The sequence below is a fragment of the Hyperolius riggenbachi genome, chromosome 1, assembly GCF_040937935.1.
Source record: "Hyperolius riggenbachi isolate aHypRig1 chromosome 1, aHypRig1.pri, whole genome shotgun sequence".
NCBI classification, from domain to species: domain Eukaryota; kingdom Metazoa; phylum Chordata; class Amphibia; order Anura; family Hyperoliidae; genus Hyperolius; species Hyperolius riggenbachi.
This window is the reverse complement of record NC_090646.1, coordinates 534,656,802-534,675,448: the sequence shown is the minus strand read 5'-3', so window position 1 is coordinate 534,675,448 and position 18,647 is coordinate 534,656,802.

The window sequence follows — 18,647 nt, the reverse complement described above, 5'->3', positions numbered from 1 at the left end:
GCAGCAATTTTAATATTCCCCTTGAAAATCAACAGGTGATTTTGATTGGCTTTTTTATTCTCCACCCACTTGTATGAATATTAATCCCAGTCACCCAGCAACCAATTGTGCAAAGTTTGAGAACCCTGCCATTAACAGTGAAGAAGGGCTGCAGTTTACAATTTTCCAGAAAAATCTGTTTTTTACTCCATCCACTTTTTGTAACCTTGACACACAGTCACTACTCAATGACCAAGTTTGTGAGCTTTTGGGCATCAAAATTGTGTGAATGGAAGCAGTTTATCCAAAAAAAGCAAATCTGATTGGATGTTTGTGGTTTCACCCCTTTAGAGAATTTGAACCCCAGTCACTTGATGACAGACTGTAGCAGGTTTGAGGCCTCTGCCATTAACAGTGTAAGAATGACAGCAGTTTCAATATTCCCCTTGCAAATCAATAAGTGAATTTTGATTGACTCTCGTAGGCTCCACCTACTTTTCCGTATATTAATCCTGGTCCCCCAGTGACCAACTGTGTCAAGTTTGAGAACCCTGCCATTAACAGAATGGCTGAAATCAATCTAAAAAATCTGATTGGCTGTTTGTGGCTCCACCCACTTTAGTGAATTTGGACCCCAGTCACCCAATAACTGACTGTATCAGGTTTGAGACCTCTGCCATTAACAGTGTAAGAATGGTAGCAATGTAAATGTTCCCCCTTGAAAATCAATAGGTAAATTTTGATTGGCTGTTTTTATGCTCCACCCACATTTCTGAATATTAATCCCAGTCACCCAGTGGTCAATTGTGTCAAGTTTGAGAACCCTACATGAGCATACACAAAATAGGCAAGCACCATCTACTCAACCATAAATATGGGTAAATACATAAGCGTGCAGAAAGGAACCAATAATATGTCTATTTGTACAAATCGAGAAAAAGTAGTTCCCTAAAAAACCGCACCACTCACTTGAATAATAAATGAACAAGAACTTTTATTCAGTACACAACAAAATAAAAACACTAAAAACAGTAGATCATGGGGCACGAAGTAACAATAATTAGAAAATGCAATAAGTCTGGCCACAATGCCTGCATAACCACCTCCTAATGAATAAATACGTACAAATATGAATGAGCAGAATATAACAGTAAAACCAAAAAATCAATGATCCCTGAACAAGCTATCAGCCAAATGAGTGCAAATGGTGAAAAAATGGAAAAAGTGCAATGTGCATAAACAGAGGATGAGATACAAGTTCACCCCATCCAATGAACGAGTGTGCAAAATAGAGAACGAGGTGAGGAGCAATAAAGTGCTAAGTAGTGTGGAGATAAGCAGGGCTGAGATCTTACCGGGAGAGAGGAATGACAGGCATGGGAGAGGGGTGCCCCACGGACGCCGTCGCGATTCGCTGCCTGAATGCGCAGCTTCGACTGGGCTCAAAGCTCAAAGTCGAAGCTGCGCATTCAGGCAGCGAATCGCGACGGCGTCCGTGGGGCACCCCTCTCCCATGCCTGTCATTCCTCTCTCCCGGTAAGATCTCAGCCCTGCTTATCTCCACACTACTTAGCACTTTATTGCTCCTCACCTCGTTCTCTATTTTGCACACTCGTTCATTGGATGGGGTGAACTTGTATCTCATCCTCTGTTTATGCACATTGCACTTTTTCCATTTTTTCACCATTTGCACTCATTTGGCTGATAGCTTGTTCAGGGATCATTGATTTTTTGGTTTTACTGTTATATTCTGCTCATTCATATTTGTACGTATTTATTCATTAGGAGGTGGTTATGCAGGCATTGTGGCCAGACTTATTGCATTTTCTAATTATTGTTACTTCGTGCCCCATGATCTACTGTTTTTAGTGTTTTTATTTTGTTGTGTACTGAATAAAAGTTCTTGTTCATTTATTATTCAAGTGAGTGGTGCGGTTTTTTAGGGAACTACTTTTTCTCGATTTGTACAAGTTTGAGAACCCTGCCATGTAAAAAATTAAGTTGTTGGCGCCGCACACTTTTTCTAACCTTGACATACAATCACTCTATCAAGTTTATCAGCTTTGGGGTCCTTGGTATCAATACTTTGTATATTCCCATTGAAAAATAAACAAATATAATTGGCTGTTTGTGGCTCCGCCCCTTTTTGATTTTGAACCCTAATCACCCAGTGACCAACTGTACGAGGTTTGAGGCATCTGCTATTAACAGTATAAAAATGGTAGCAGCTTAAATATTCCCTTTGAAAATCGAAAGGTGAATTTTTATTGGCTGTTGTAGGCTCCACCTACCTTCCAAATTCTTAATCTCATTCACCCAGTGACCAACTGTGCAAAGTTTGAGAACCCTGCCATTAACGGTGTAAGAATAGCTACAGCTTATATTTTCCTAGTCAAATTTGTTTTTTGGCCTCGCCCACTTTTTGTAACCTGGTCACACAGTCACTCAATGACCAAGTTTGTGAGCTTTCAGGTTCCTGGCATCAAAAATGTGTGAATGGAAGGAGTTTATCCACCAAGGAAATCTTATTGGCTGTTTGTGGCCCCGCCCCTTTAGTGAATTTGGACCCCAGTTACCCAAAGACAGACTGTAGCAAGTTTGAAGCCTCTGCCATTAACAGTGTAAGAATGGCAGCAGTTTAAATATTCCCCTTGAAAATCAATAGGTGAATTTTGATTGGATGTTGTAGGCTCCACCCACTTTCTTGAATCTTAATCGGATTCACCCAGTGACCAATTGTGGCAAGTTTGAGAACCCTGTGATTAACAGTTTAAAGGTGGCCACTAACGGTCACATTTCTAGCGAAAAATCATTCGAGCGATCAGAAATTCTGATCGGACGAAAAATCGTTCACTACACCATAAACTAACCAATCATTGCTTCCTATCTATCACGACCAAGAAGAAAATCCAAATTTTGGTTCGACAGAAATTCAATCGGACGATTGCTTTTATAATCGTTCATTATCGATTGTGCCCATCAACTGAGATTATTTACAACCAATCCGATCAGAATTTCTGACCGCTCGAACGATTTTTCGCTAGAAATTGGACCGTTAGTGGCCAGCTTAAGAATGGCTGTAGTTTACATTTTCCTATTTAAAATGAATGGCTGAAATTTGATTGGCTGTTTTATGCTCCACCCACTTTTCCTGGATTTGTAGACCAACTGTGCCAAGTGTGGGGACTCTGGCTTGATTACTGTGAGAATTGCAGCCTTTTACATTTTTTCCATTGACTTGAATGGGTGAAATCGGATTGGCTGTTTGTAGCTCCGCCCACGTGTGCAGGGGGGCTGCGAGACCCCCAGAACATATCATCCCAGGTAGTAAGGGATCTGTATACCAAGTTTCGTTCAAATCGGTCAAGGCGTTTTCGCGTGATCGCGGCACATACATTCACACACACACACACACACACACACACACATACATACACACACGCACACATACATCCGATTTTATATATATAGATTCACCAAAAAGGAATAAAACAATAATGCTGGACAGGTTCCCTGCTCGCTACACAGTTTTTTGGCAGTTGTTCAGAGCAACTGCCATTCACAAAGTGCTTTTGAAAGTAAATAAATCACTGAGAATCCCCCTATGAAGAGATGGACTAGTCGCTTCTGTCAGATTTCTTCTACCTACTGTAAGTGACAGCAACATAGGAAAAAAAGTACCGTATTTTTCGGACTATAAGACGCTCCGGACTATAAGACGCACCTAGGTTTAGAGGACAAAAACCAGGAAAAAAATATTATACTAAACCTGGTGCATCTATAGTGCGGGGGTGTCTTGTAGACCTTTTTCCTCCAAGCTGTCCCTGTCTAAGCTTCAGTGCCCAACTACACTAACCCCTGCTGCCCCCGACAGCTAGACCAAGTACCCTACACTAATCCTTAATGCCCCACCAGTAACTTGCGCTACACTACACTACATTACACTAATCCCTGATGTCCCCACCAATTGCTACACTACATACTACACTAACCCACCCCTACTGCCCCACTAGTAACCTTGCTCTACACCACACTAGTCCCTGATGCCCCCACCAGTTACTACACTACCCCACCCCTGCTGCCCCATCATTTACACTACACTACATTACATTAAACTAACCCCTGCCTCCCCAGAAACTACACTTACTAAACATTACAATTACAAAGTGGATGATCTCACCTATCAGTTCTTTTCCAGCCATTGTGGTGATCCTGATGATGGGCTCCTTGGTGCAGGCCACTTCAACAGCAGCGGGATCCAGGCATCTCAGCATACCGGTGGCTGTCCTCCAAACTCCCTGGGCTTGCAGCAGCTGGACTGAAGAGGGGCGATCCTGGCAGTTGTGTCCTCCATTCCCTGCACTGAAGAGGGGAGATCCTGGCAGCTGTGTCCTCCATTCCCTGCACTGAAGAGGGGCGATCCTGGCAGCTGTGTCCTCCATTCCCTGCACTGAAGAGGGGCGATCCTGGCAGCTGTGACCTCCATTCCCTGCACTGAAGAGGGCCGATCCTGGCAGCTGTGACCTCCACTCCCTGCACTGAAGAGAGCGATCGCGGTGGCGGCTGTCCTCCATTCCCTGCACTAAAGAGAGCAATCGCGGTGGCGGCTCTCCTCCATTCCCTGCACATGTGACGGACATGCGGCAGCGTCATGAGGAGGCGCCAGTAAACAAGGAAGTAGGCATCAGTACTCGTTACAGACGCTGTAGCCACAGCTGGGATCGCCCCTCTTCTATCAAGCTCCCGCAAGTGCAGGGAATGGAGGACAGCCGCCGCCACTATCTCCCCTCTTCAGTGCAGGGAATGGAGGACAGCCGCCGCCACGATCGCCCCTCTTCAGTGCAGGGAATGAAGGACAGCCGCCGCCACAGTCGCCCCTCTTCAGTTCAGGGAATGGAGGACAGCCACCGCCACGATTGCCCCTGTTCAGTGCAGGGAATGGAGGACAGCCGCCGCCACGATCGTCCCTCTTCGGTTTAGGGAATGGAGGACAGCTGCCGCCACGATCACCCCTCTTCAGTGCAGGGAATGGAGGACAGCCGCCGCCGCATTTGCCCTTCTTCAGTCCAGCCACCGCAAGTACATAGAGATCGTAGGACTGCCTGAATCCCGCTGCTGTTGCCCCACGTTGAGTGGCCTGCACCAAGGAGTCCCAAGGAGCGCACGGATAGGTAAGAGAGCTTCCGCTGCGCTATCTGCATTTTCTGTTAGGGGGCACATTCGGACTATAAGACGCAGGGACTTTTTCCCCCCACTTTGAGGGGAGAAAAAGTGCGTCTTATAGTCCGAAAAATACGGTAATTAATGGCTCTTTTTACTCTGGAAAAAAAGTACTTATTTGTTTATGTTGGCACATATTTTAATTTTTTTTTTTTACCATAGTGCCCCTTAAATTTCCTTTTTCCCATTTAGCTGACTCTTAGACTTTTGGAATGGTTCCCATTAGAATGCTAATAAAAACTAGCATTTTTACATGGTTAGAGTAGGACTCATCAGATTGAGGGCACTTTGGCGCAGTTGGTGAGCTTAAGCGCATTAAAGCGTAACCAAGAGCTCCTGTCACTGTTTTCTTTTTGTGTGCTGCCCCTCTGTATATATATATATATATATATATATATATATATATATATATATATATATATATATTAATATATATATATATATATATATATATACAGTGGGTCAGGGGCGCCTCTAGCCATTTTGTCACTCCAGGCAAGAAAACCTGTGGCGCCCCCCCCCCCCCATGAAAATAATCTTAAAGTACCCCTGACCCAGACCTTGGTCCCGATATTTTTATATCGTTTACGTTATTGGTGCTGTGTGACCAGCAAACAGCACCATCCTCCCCCTCCTGTGCCCCCTGTAGACCCCATTTTGCTCAGTCGTAATCTTCGACTGAGCAGAACATCAAATATGGACAGGGAGAAAGTGGCAGTTCCTTGTCCCCTCTGCCCATCCATAATGCAGCTCCTCCACCTGACGTTCTAGTTCCGCTCATGAAACACTGCATGCAGCGGGCCGCGGAGCTGCGCTTTGTGTGGATGTGATTATTGAGATCGGATATCCTTCCAACCTCAATCGCCACAAGACCGCACACAGCACAGCTTCCCTGCACGCTGTCTGCAGCAGATCATAATGGGAACTAAAGCGGCAGGTGGAAGGGGCTGAGTTGAGCACGGGCACAGGGAGGAAGAACTGCCACTTCCCCCTTGCCCATATGTGATGTCAGAACGGGGGCCGCAGGGAGTGCTGGAGGTGGGAGGATGACGCTGTTTGCTAGTCACACAGCACCAGGGAGGAAAACATATTAAAAATACTGGCATCAGGGGTACATTAATGCTGCAATGTTTCACCATAAAATAATCATAATGCTGCAATGTTTCAGCAGAAAATAATCATAATGCAGCAATTTTTCACCAAAAAATAATGTTATGCAGTATACGTTACCTGTCTGTGTCCACCAATGGCTCCGCTTCCGCACTGCCTCACATACACATGCCCCGGGTGGTTACCAGCATATATGTGGGTGCCTGTGTGATGTCACATATACACCGGCGTAGGGCACATGTATGTGAGGCAGAGCAGATATGGACACTGCCAGGTAGCCTCTACTGCACAGGGTACCTGGGGACACAATTTACATTAGGGGGATAGTGTCGGGCGGTCAGATGCGGCGTCACAAGTCCAATTCCTGATCAGTTTCAGCATGAAATTGATCGGGAATCAGACTGTGGTGTATGGGCAGCTGACAGATCTCTCTCTGATCAGATTCGTTCAGAGAGAAATCTGTCTCTTGGTTGATCCGCCTATCATGGCTAGATGTATGGGCACCCAGAGCAAAGTCCTAGATAGTTGCTCTAACTTTGTGTGCCCTTGTTCATCTCCCCCACCCTTCCCCCCACTGTCAGCATGCATGCAGCAGTATATTGCGTCTCTTCCCCCCAGCACGTGACGTCAGCAAGGGTTTTTTATCAGGAGTGAGGATCTCCTGGCAGCAGCGCTGATAAGAGCAGCAGGGGTCAGGGGATGTGTGTCAGTCTCCGGACAGGCAGCAGTGCACTATGAGCTGCTCAGAGCTGTGTATAGCAGCATCGTACAGCTCACATGCTACAATGCTGATATACACAGCTCTCTCCTGGCAGCAGCGCTGATAAGAGCAGCAGGGGTCAGGGGATGTGTGTCAGTCTCCAGACAGGCAGCTGTGCACTGTGAGCTGCTCAGAGCTGTGTATACCAGCATCGTACAGCTCACATGTTACAATGCCGATATACACAGCTCTGGGCTCACACAGTGCAAAACTGCCTTGTCCTCCTCTCTCTCCTGCACTGATCAGCATTGCTGCGCTGATCCCAGTCTCCTCCCTGCAGCTCACCTCTGCCTGCTCGTCACACGGGGACACAGGGGAATCTTCAATTGGTCAGACAGCGTGAAGCCCAGGGACCCGAACTTCTTGCTGGCGGGGGGCGGAGTTAAAGGCAGCACCGCACGCACGCACGCAGTAAACAAATCGTGCGGCTGCTAGGAGAGGGGCGGGATAGGCGATTAGGAGGAGGTGGAGGAGTGGGTGATTTCCTGGCTGCAAGTCTATTGGCTGGGCCTGGGCGGGGGGCGTGGATACAGGCGACAGAGCACGTGGTGTAAATAAACCACGATCAGAGCAGCCACAGCTGATTGTAATAGCGCCGATCAGCCGCAGTCTCCCCCCGCAGCAGCGCGCCCCCCCCCCCCCCCTTCATGCCGCTCCAAGCAGCTGCCTTTAGTGCCAGTGGCTTTAGGCGCCCCTGCAGTGGGTTGCAAAAGTATTAGGCCCCCTTGAAGTTTTTCCACATTTTGGCACATTACTGCTACAAACATGCATCAATTTTATTTGAATTCCACGTGAAAGACCTATACAAAGTGGTGTACATGTGAGAAGTGGATCGAAAATCATACATCATTCCAAACATTTTTTAACAAATACATAACTGCAAAGTGGGGTGTGCGTAATTATTCAGCCCCCTGAGTCAATACTTTGTAGAACCACCTTTTGCTGCAATTACAGCTGCCAGTCTTTTAGGGTATGTCTCTACCAGCTTTGCACATCTAGAGACTGAAATCCTTGCCCATTCTTCTTTGCAAAACAGCTCCAGATAAGTCAGATTAGATGGGCAGCGTTTGTGAACAGCAGTTTTCAGATCTTGCCACAGATTCTCGATTGGATTTAGATCTGGACTTTGACTGGGCCATTCTAACACATAGATATGTTTTGTTTTAAACCATTCCATTGTTGCCCTGGCTTTATGTTTAATGTCATTGTCCTGCTGGAAGGTGAACCTCCGCCCCAGTCTCAAGTCTTTTGCAGTCTCCAAGAGGTTTTCTTTCAAGTTTGCCCTGTATTTGGCTCCATCCATCTTCCCATCAACTCTGACCAGCTTCCCTGTCCCTGCTGAAGAGATGCACCCCCAAAGCATGATGCTGCCACCACCATATTTGACAGTGGGGATGGTGTGTTCAGAGTGATGTGCAGTGTTAGTTTTCTGCCACACATAGCGTTTTGCATTTTGGCCAAAAAGTTCCATTTTGGTCTCATCTGGCCAGAGCACCTTTTTCCACATGGTTGCTGTGCTGCAAACGAGACTTCTTCTGCTTTCTGTTAACAATGCCTTTCTTCTTGCCACTCTTCCATAAAGGCCAACTTTGTACAGTGCATGACTAATAGTTGTCCTATGGACAGAGTCTCCCACCTGAGCTGTAGATCTCTGTAGCTCGTCCACAGTCACCATGGGCCTCTTGACTGCATTTCTGATCAGCGCTCTCCTTGTTTCGGCCTGTGAGTTTAGATGGATGGCCTTGTCTTGGTAGGTTTACAGTTGTGCTATACTCCTTTTATTTCTGAATGATCGCTTGAACAGTGGTCCTTGGGATGTTCAAGGCTTTGGAAATCTTTTTGTAGCCTAAGCCTGCTTTAAATGTCTAAAATAACTTGATCCCTTGGACCTGTCTTGTGAGTTCTTTGGACTTCACGGTGTTGTTGCTCCCAATATTCTCTTAGACAACCTCTGAGGCCCTCACAGAGCAGCTGTATTTGTACTGACATTAGATTACACACAGGTGCACTCTATTTAGTCATTAGCACGCATCAGGCAATGTCTATAGGCAACTGACTGCACTCAGATCAAAGGGGGCCGAATAATTATGCACACACCACTTTGCAGTTATTTATTTGTAAAAAATGTTTGGAATCATGTATGATTTTCGTTCCACTTCTCAAGTGTGCACCACTTTGTGTTGGTCTTTCATGTGGAATTCCAATAAAATTGATTCATGTTTGTGGCAGTAATATGACAAAATGTGGAAAACTTCAAGGGGGCCGAATACTTTTGCAACCCACTATATATATATATATATATATATATATATATATATATATATATATATATATATATATATATATATATATATATATATACATATACGTACACACACATATACAGTGGTGTGAAAAACTATTTGCCCCCTTCCTGATTTCTTATTCTCTTGCATGTTTGTCACATTTAAATGTTTCTGCTCATCAAAAACTATTAACTATTAGTCAAAGATAACATAATTGAACACAAAATGCAGTTTTAAATGATGGTTTTTAATATTTAGTGAGGAAAAAAACTGCAAATCTACATGGCCCTGTGTGAAAAAGTGATTGCCCCCCTTGTTAAAAAATAACTTAACTGTGGTTTATCACACCTGAGTTCAATTTCTGTAGTCACTCCCATGCCTGATTACTGCCACACCTGTTTCAATCAAGAAATCACTTAAATAGGAGCTGACACACAGAAGTAGACCAAAAGCACCTCAAAAGCTAGACATCATGCCAAGATCCAAGGAAATTCAGGAACAAATGAGAAAAAAAGTACTGTAATTGAGATCTATCAGTCTGGTAAAGGTTATAAAGCCATTTCTAAAGGGTTGGGACTGAAGCGAACCACAGTGAGAGCCATTATCCACAAATGGCAAAAACATGGAACAGTGATGAACCTTCCCAGGAGTGGCCGGCCGACCAATATTACCCCAAGAGCGCAGAGAAAACTCATCCGAGAGGCCACAAAAGACCCCAGGACAACATCTAAAGAACTGCAGGCCTCACTTGCCTCAATTAAGGTCATTGTTCATGACTCCACTATAAGAAAGAGACTGGGCAAAAATGGCCTGCATGGCAGATCTCCAAGGCGCAAACCACTTTTAAGCAAAAAGAACATTAAGGCTCGTCTCAATGATTGCCAAGACTTTGGGGAAAATACCTTGTGGACCGACGAGACAAAAGTTGAACTTTTTGGAAGGTGCGTGTCCCGTTACATCTGGCATAGAAGTAACACAGCATTTCAGCAAAAGAACATCATACCAACAGTAAAATATGGTGGTGGTAGTGTGATGGTCTGGGGTTGTTTTGCTGCTTCAGGACCTGGAAGTAGTGTTGGGCGAACACCTGGATGTTCGGGTTCGGGAACGTTCGCCGAACATGGCCGCGATGTTCGGCATGTTTGGGGCCGAACCCTGAACTCCCCGAACATCCCGCTTTTGGGGGCCCTATGGGGTTGCAGGCATAAGGGGGGAGCATGCCCCGATCGTGGGGGGGGGGTCGGAAATTCCCCCCACCCCCTCCGCTAGCGCTCCCCCCTCTGCCCGCTTCCCCATACAAAAGTTTAAGGAAAGTAAAATAATACCGGTGGTAGTGGCTGGCAGTGGCACTGTGAAGTGAGTCAGGAGGAGGAGTCCGGAGAGTGACGTGTTGAGGGAGGCCGGGCAGCGGGCGATTCAGCGGTAGTACCCTTGTGGTACTTCCGCCCTTTCTCTGACCTCACATCCTCTGCATACGAGGGTACGCGTCACGCGTACCCTCGTATGCGTCATCACGCAGAGGACGTGAGATCAGAGAAAGGGCGGAAGTACCACAAGGGTACTACCGCTGAACCGCCCACTGCCCGGCCTCCCTCAAATGACCCAAAACAAACCAGCAAATTCACCTCTGAATGGCTGAAGAAAAACAAAATGAAGACTTTGGAGTGGCCTAGTCAAAGTCCTGACCTGAATCCTATTGAGATGTTGTGGCATGACCTTAAAATGGTGGTTCATGCTAGAAAACCCTCAAATAAAGCTGAATTACAACAATTCTGCAAAGATGAGTGGGCCAAAATTCCTCCAGAGCGCTGTAAAAGACTTGTTGCAAGTTATCGCAAACGCTTGATTGCAGTTATTGCTGCTAAGGGTGGCCCAACCAGTTATTAGGTTCAGGGGGCAATTTCTTTTTCACACAGGGCCATGTAGGTTTTGAGTTTTTTTTCTTGCTAAATAATAAAAACCATCATTTAAAACTGCATTTTGTGTTCAATTATGTTATCTTTGACTAATAGTTAACGGTTTTTGATGAGCAGAAACATTTAAGTGTGACAAACATGCAAAAGAATAAGAAATCAGGAAGGGGGCAAATAGTTTTTCACACCACTGTACATACACACACACAACTCCTTACTTTCTTTTCCTAAGTACATAATTATTAAAGCAAAGCAAAGGAAACACTCGGTGACTGGTATCAGCTGTTGATAGGTAAAGCATAATAGGCCCTTGTTTCTTCCTAGAAACATGCCCCTATACTATTGGCTGCTCCTACACTTCTCATTCACATGAACACAGCTTTCACAAAAAGACAGGAAGCAGCACCCAGTTCAAAATGATTTTATCCATATGTTTATTTTACATAGACTAATGAGCGGGACATGAACCTGAACAGCAAATGGTTAATGGAAAGCTCTAGCGGACATGTATGCATTTTACGTATATTTTATTGTACATGTTACAGCAGGCTGTGAATCATTTATAAAATGGTGATACATAACACTGTGTAACTCCTTTAGTAATGATTATAGATTCATACAGCAGTAAATTAAAATCCGCACGGTGGGGAAATCTACTATATCAGAGCCAAATGTAACTATTTTTGGTGATGGAAATGTGCCGGGATATATAAAACTGTTTTTCTACAGCAAAGATTATTGTGTGCATTGCATATGATGTCTGTTTGTCTTGAAATTTATGATATAAGAAGTTTTGAGGTAAAAATTACTTATTTTGCATCGGTATCAGTGGTCCCCAAGTGATGCTTTCTTGGTCATAAAGTTTCTCTGGTTTCATTGAATTTTGTTCTTGGGCACCACTTAGCAGTTGCTCACTTCATGACTTCTTAAAGAGTACCTGTATCTTAGCAGATTTTTTTTTAGGATACCCATTTGTATGTTAATTATGCATCAGAAATTCATCGTATAACTATACAGTATATTATATGTAGCCCCACTTTCCCATTGCTGTTTAAGCTATGCAATGCTGTCAGGCAGCATTTTGCCCCAGTGTACTCTGGGAGATAAACTGGTGTTACTACTCACCAGTGCAGATGGGTAAAAACATCCCACAGCAATTCACCCTGCCAGCAGCAAAGATGTCCACACCTCTGATAAATTTAAAAATGTAAATCAGGGTGAGGTACGTAATACTTAACAATGGAAAAACACTGACTAAATAGTTTATAAATAAATATTGGAAAAAATAATTTCAGGCCTCTTGCACACTACATGCGATTCCGATTTTTTTATACGATTAAATTTTGGATTCTAATTAAAAAACATAGCAGCATACATTACTTTTTTTAATTGGAATCAAAAATCGGATCGTATGAAAAATTGGAATCACATGTGGTGTGCAAGAGGCTTTAGTCCTTAAAGATAAACTCCAACCAAGAATTGAACTTTATCCCAATCAGTAGCTGATACCCCCTTTTACATGAAAAATATATTGCGTTTCACAAACAGACCATCAGGGGGCGCTGTATGACTGATTTTGTGCTGAAACCCCTCCCACAAGAAGCTCTGAGTACCGCGGTATTTTTGGCAGTTTGTTACAATGTAGCAAGGTTCCCAGACAGGAAATAGCTGTTTACAGCTGTCTCTAACAGCCAAAACAGCTAGCAACAGCTACATAACCTGCCCACAGTAAAAATGTCACCATGTAATAAATGTCAGAATGTAAATTGGGGAGAGGAAAGATTTTACAATGAGCAAACACTGACTAAATCATTTATACATAATTATTGTAAAAATGAAGCACTTTTTTATTACATTATTTTCACTGGAGTTCCTTTTTAAGTTATATTCAGTAAAGTTCCCCTTTAAGTATTTTATATGCATCCTAGGAACATTAAAATAAAAAAATATTTCCAGTGCAACATGACATTTTACATCATGCCAATAAGATATTATGACTGTGCCTTTTCACAATTTTATTTTTCATTTTTTCTTTTTGTGGTTTGTCGCAAACAACATGGGTAGCATGTGACTTAAAAGATAAAAAGTGCTACAGTGCCCCAATCTTTCATGACTATTAGGTCTTCACAGGGCCATATTAATCCATGCCATGCACTGAGGACCAACCAAAACAGCGGGTATGCATGGTGAATTAGTTTGGCTCAGTAATATTATCAAGCTGACACATCATTGCATTTAGCTATCAGGGACAACATCAGTGTGTTTAGCTATCGGGGACAACAAAGGGATGATTTGCATATTTCGCAGTGATTTACTGTGGGACACCTTAAATGCTCAATCCAACTTGGATAATTGTAAATACCTTCTGTTTTAAGAAGGCAGAATTCTGCTTTACATTGCACTTTGGTAGGGAGGCTTTTTGAACCCTTTCAGCCCCTTACACACTAGGAGTTCTGGTTCACCATGAGCTTGCTGGATAATCTGTATCACTTTCTAAGAGATACTCAGTATTGTTTTAAATCAGTGTTTCTCAACATTTTATTTTAATGTTCTACTGTTGAAAGCCTGTACTCATCAAGTACCCCCTGACATGGTAAATATTATCTCAAGTACCCCATGACAAAGATCTATTTAATTGTAGTACATGAAATGGATTGCAATCAATTTCCAAGCATTTACTATTGCTTTTAAGTAGATAAGATACTAATTTGCTATACTTAGTTAAGTATATCAAGCCCAAGTACCCCCTGGAACCATAAAAAGCACCCCCTTTGGTATGTGTGGCACATGTTGAGAACCTGGATTTTAGATGACAGCACTTACAGCCATAATAAGACAAGATCACTTAAGATATTGTTTTCTTTGTGCGAACTGGAAGTCAATGTATAAGGTCCACCTACATACTGCATGCATTCATTACATGTTGCAGCAAGATGGAGGGGCAGGTAGGAGGGGCAATAACAATCTTGTGCCGTTACAATTGGATCATTTCTCTGCTTTGCAGTTATCTTACATATCTATGATCATTTATAGTAATATCTTGTAATGTAAATGGCAAAGGCTAAAAAAAGAAAAATATAAGGCAGGTCTTGATTAGATGATCCCTCTTTTTGCAGTCATATTTACTTGGTTTACAGTCACCTCAACCACTTTTACAGCCTATTGCACCCCTTTGTAGCCACATATTGTGTACTCTTTTTTAATATCACATTAAACCCACAGACAGCAGTACATTCTTGGTAGTCAGACGAAAGAAATTATAGACAGGTGGATGCACTTTGCAGAAAGCTGGAGGTTTGGCTCAGAGGACTTAAAACATATTAGAAGACAATAAAGGTGTTCAGTCAATTGGTTTGCAGATATATTTGTTTAGGTGGACTATTTATCAATTGCCTGCACTTGGCAGCACACAATGGCTATGGAATTCTAGAACCCATGTTTGGGTTGGCAGATGTCCTACTGAATGCTTTGATTGCCTAATATATATATCCCACGAGGTTCATTTTTTTTTCAAAGTTATGTTCTAGAAGCCAGTTAGATTGTAGTTTTCTAGCTAGGTAGATCACTGCTGTTGAGATGAGTTGCTAATATTGAATCAATTAACCAATTCACCTGCTGTGGATTGCTTATACTGTAGTATTCCTTTTGTATGATATTGGTACAGGCTGGGGACAGGCAGGGGCTGGCAGAGTGTTGTAAAGTAGTCATCATGATTTTGTGCTGTCTGTGGGGCTTATTGTACATTTTTAAATTTAACCAGGTATTGAACCCTACTTTTAACAGTTTTTTTTTATTAGAATTGTTTGTGATGTGGGGCCTCTTCTATTACATTTGCAATCACCTATGTGTGACAATTTTTGTTTAAATTTAATTACTTCACTTAGAGACCTTATACAGTATTTGTAATCACACAATTCATCCAGTTATAGAAGGTAGTCTGTCATCTTTGTGGCTCATTTTCAAGTTGGTGTAGTAACACTAACTTGGAAAACGAGGCACAAAGATGACAGACTACCACCTTGCCAACTGCTCGACGCCAATTGGCATGAACGCGTTGGCAGCCCCAGGACCACTCCACGCCTATCAGCATGAAGTGCTAGAGGCGGGGACTACAGGGGATCGCGCTCGCCGATGTGCTGGAATAACGGAGCTCCGCTGGTATAGTGGTGAGCATAGCTGCCTTCCAAGCAGTTGACCTGGGTTCGATTCCTGGCCAATGTATGTGAGCTTGCTTTTGACAGCCTACAAATCCCTGGAAGACAAAATCAGAGAGAGAGGAAGGTAAAACAAAACAAAACACAAGAACAAGATTAGCTCTCAGATGAGCTGTTGTGGGGTGCTATTTTAGGAATAACAATCAGCCAGGAGCAAGCTAACAAGCTTACAAGAGCCTAACTAATCTTTCCTTATGAGAGTCTACCAGCAGCTTTCCCTTCACTAATTACTACAGGGACACGAACGACTATAATGGCCAGCGCTGCCTGCCTTATATAAGGGGCAGGGTGGCTCCAGGAGATAGTGTAGCCTGATTGGCTACAACGGGCCTGCTGACTGTGATGTAGAGGGTCAAAGTTGACCCTAATGGTGCACTATGGGGGCGAACCGAACTTCCGGGAAAGTTCGCGTTCGCATGCTAACGCAAACCACCCAAAGTTTGCCGGCGAACCGTTTGGGCCATCTCTAGTTTACACCTAGTTGGGTGTGTAGTGGTTTAAATCTAGTGGGTACATCAATTTGGAGAGAAGCCTACCACCTTAAAGAAAAAATCACCTACCTGGATGTATATTTGATGTTAAACATGTTATTACATACTCGCTGTATACTTTCTATTGGGCAGTGAGGGTAGAACCTCCAATCTGTATAAGATATGTAAACATACTGAAAATCATTTGTGTTGTGTGGTTGGACGTAAACATACTGAAAATCATTTGCGTTATTTTGGTCGGACACTCGGAGGTGTTCAATTACTTGATGTAAGGGCTATACCCCATAAAAACATACAGGGAGGCAGCAGTTGTGACTGCTATAAAACGTGCCCATTGCTGAGAATGTAATGCTTAGTTGCCGTGCAGATAGTTGCCGGCAGTCACCATAGTGATGACTAAACATAGGACACACTGACATGAGGGAGGGCGGTTCCAAAACGCGGAGAGGTTGCGTTATCATGGAGACGCGATGCCCGGGTCACTTCTGGGAAAACGTGATGTCTATTGAAGCAGGGCTGCGGCGATCTTTGAACTTCCGGGTTACGGAGGGAGGATGAGGGCGGGTAGCGTCACTAGCATTAGGTATATAGCTTGGATCACTAATGCCTGTGCATGCTTCTGAGAAGTCGCTATAAGCGACAAAACTAGTCATGAGCACATGGCCAATACACAGCAGACGTTGGAAAGATGGGAGACGCAAAGAGGAAGGCCAGGTCCAGTGCAACTAAGTCGACCCGGCAGCCCACTATTATGGTAGAGCCCATAAAAACTCTGTACCTTACACCTTTGGATCTGCTTGTGAGTGTGCAATCTTTTTATTATTAAAACAGATTTACAGTTTTACACTATGGGAGCTCTGGTTATGTTTATTTGAGGTGGTTTGATCCTGTAACAAGTTGGAGTCAGTGGATGTGGCTTTCTTGAATGGCAGGGGGCGGCCAGATGACCCCATAGGTACTGAGGACCCATCTAACAAAGGGTCCTTTGTAAATGGTGAGAGCCCACTGCTTGGGGTGTGGTGGAGGTTTCTCACTGAAGCTGCTATTTGGCTACCCTCAGCCACAGAAACATTGTTGGTCAGTATATCCACTAATAAATTGCCTCAAGTAGAGGAGGGATACTTGTCTGCAGGAGCAACTGTGCGCAGCTGGTGCTTTGAATATCATGGCTGTGACTTTCTATCTGATGGTGACCTTTGTCTACCCTACTGCTATAAATACTCCGTCTGCTTGGGGACTAGGCTTTTGATGGACCTTGACTGTCTTTGGATGTTATCGTATTGCTAGATTGTCCCTGTGACAGCTCACGTATTTTAATGTTTATGATGTTGAAGATTTTGTAATAAAGATTTCTATGAGTTTTGGAAAAAATCCCAAAGTGTGCTGGTCCTTGTGGACTTTATCATGTCACTTCTGTACATGCAATACAAGAGAGCCTCCACTTTTCCCTGATTTAGGGGCTAATCCCAACTCTTTAATTACACAATCCAATCCAGATCTTGTATTGCCTGCTGAAGCTCGGCCGTTGGACTGTATAATAGCAGACCTTAGCCCTACATCTGGAAAAACCAAGGCCATCCTGTATGACATGTGCCAGAGTGCAGAGCGGCAGCATTGTCACGTTTGTGATCTGCTGTCTGCCTCAAAAATTATTAAACTAATCTGGTCTCCTTGGTTTGGGAGGTTTACTTCTACAGAGTAATTCTGCTTTAGCGGGGCAGGCCTGACTTGCTGGATGAGCTTGCTGGGCAATGGAGAAAGAAAGGGCCGGCTCATGCAGCTCATCACACCAAGTTTGTGTTTTTCTGCCACCCCACTCATTTAGTTTTGAAGCACTTCATACAGATCTGTTCATTTTTCTGGCTTCAACTGCTCCACTTCCTGCACTCAGACAGAGGCGCAATTATAGGACTTCCCCTGCATGTTTGCCTGTGTGTACAGAAAGTGGCCCGGTGGAAAAGAACTTAACAGATTTCTTTAAACTGCCTGAAACCAGACATAACGATGATCTCTGATGTGGTGGTTGAGATGCTGGGGAAGAAGCTCAACCAACATATTACAGCATGTGGTGCTTTTCCTCAAAATGTAGGTACTTAAATTTTAAAGTTTTTCATAATTTGGAGCTAAGCTCCTCCTTCTGGATAGATCACTACAATGCTAGAACCTGTTCTGGCTGCTCAGACTCTGGTATTGGATTATGTGGTACCAGAATGGGGGGGGGGGGGGGGCTAGCTCTGAGTAACGGAAAGTGGTGTTCCTTTTGTTTGTTGTGTCCAGGATTCAGACACTTGCTGTGAGCACAGACATCATCAGTACGGGTATTTGCAGGCAGCTGGAACCTGCACTTAGGTATTATTGTTAGCCTAATACTTGTGGAATGTGAATTATTCTATAAAAGTAAACCAACCTCACTATGTTCAATTTCAAATTCATTTTACATTTAAGGCTGTGGTTATATATTCTCTATTTCCTCACTTGTGTTTACACCACCGCCTTTTAAATGAATTCCCTGCTTTTAAGAAGCATTGAGTGGTTTTTCTGTTTTTCTTTTCCTAAGGGTAAGTCCGATTCTCTGACTTTCTCTTAGGTTTTGCTTTTTATCCAATACTGTGGGAGGGGGAGGCAAAAAACTTTGGTGTTTGGAACTCCCTCGTCAGGATGGGGTTCGAATCCCT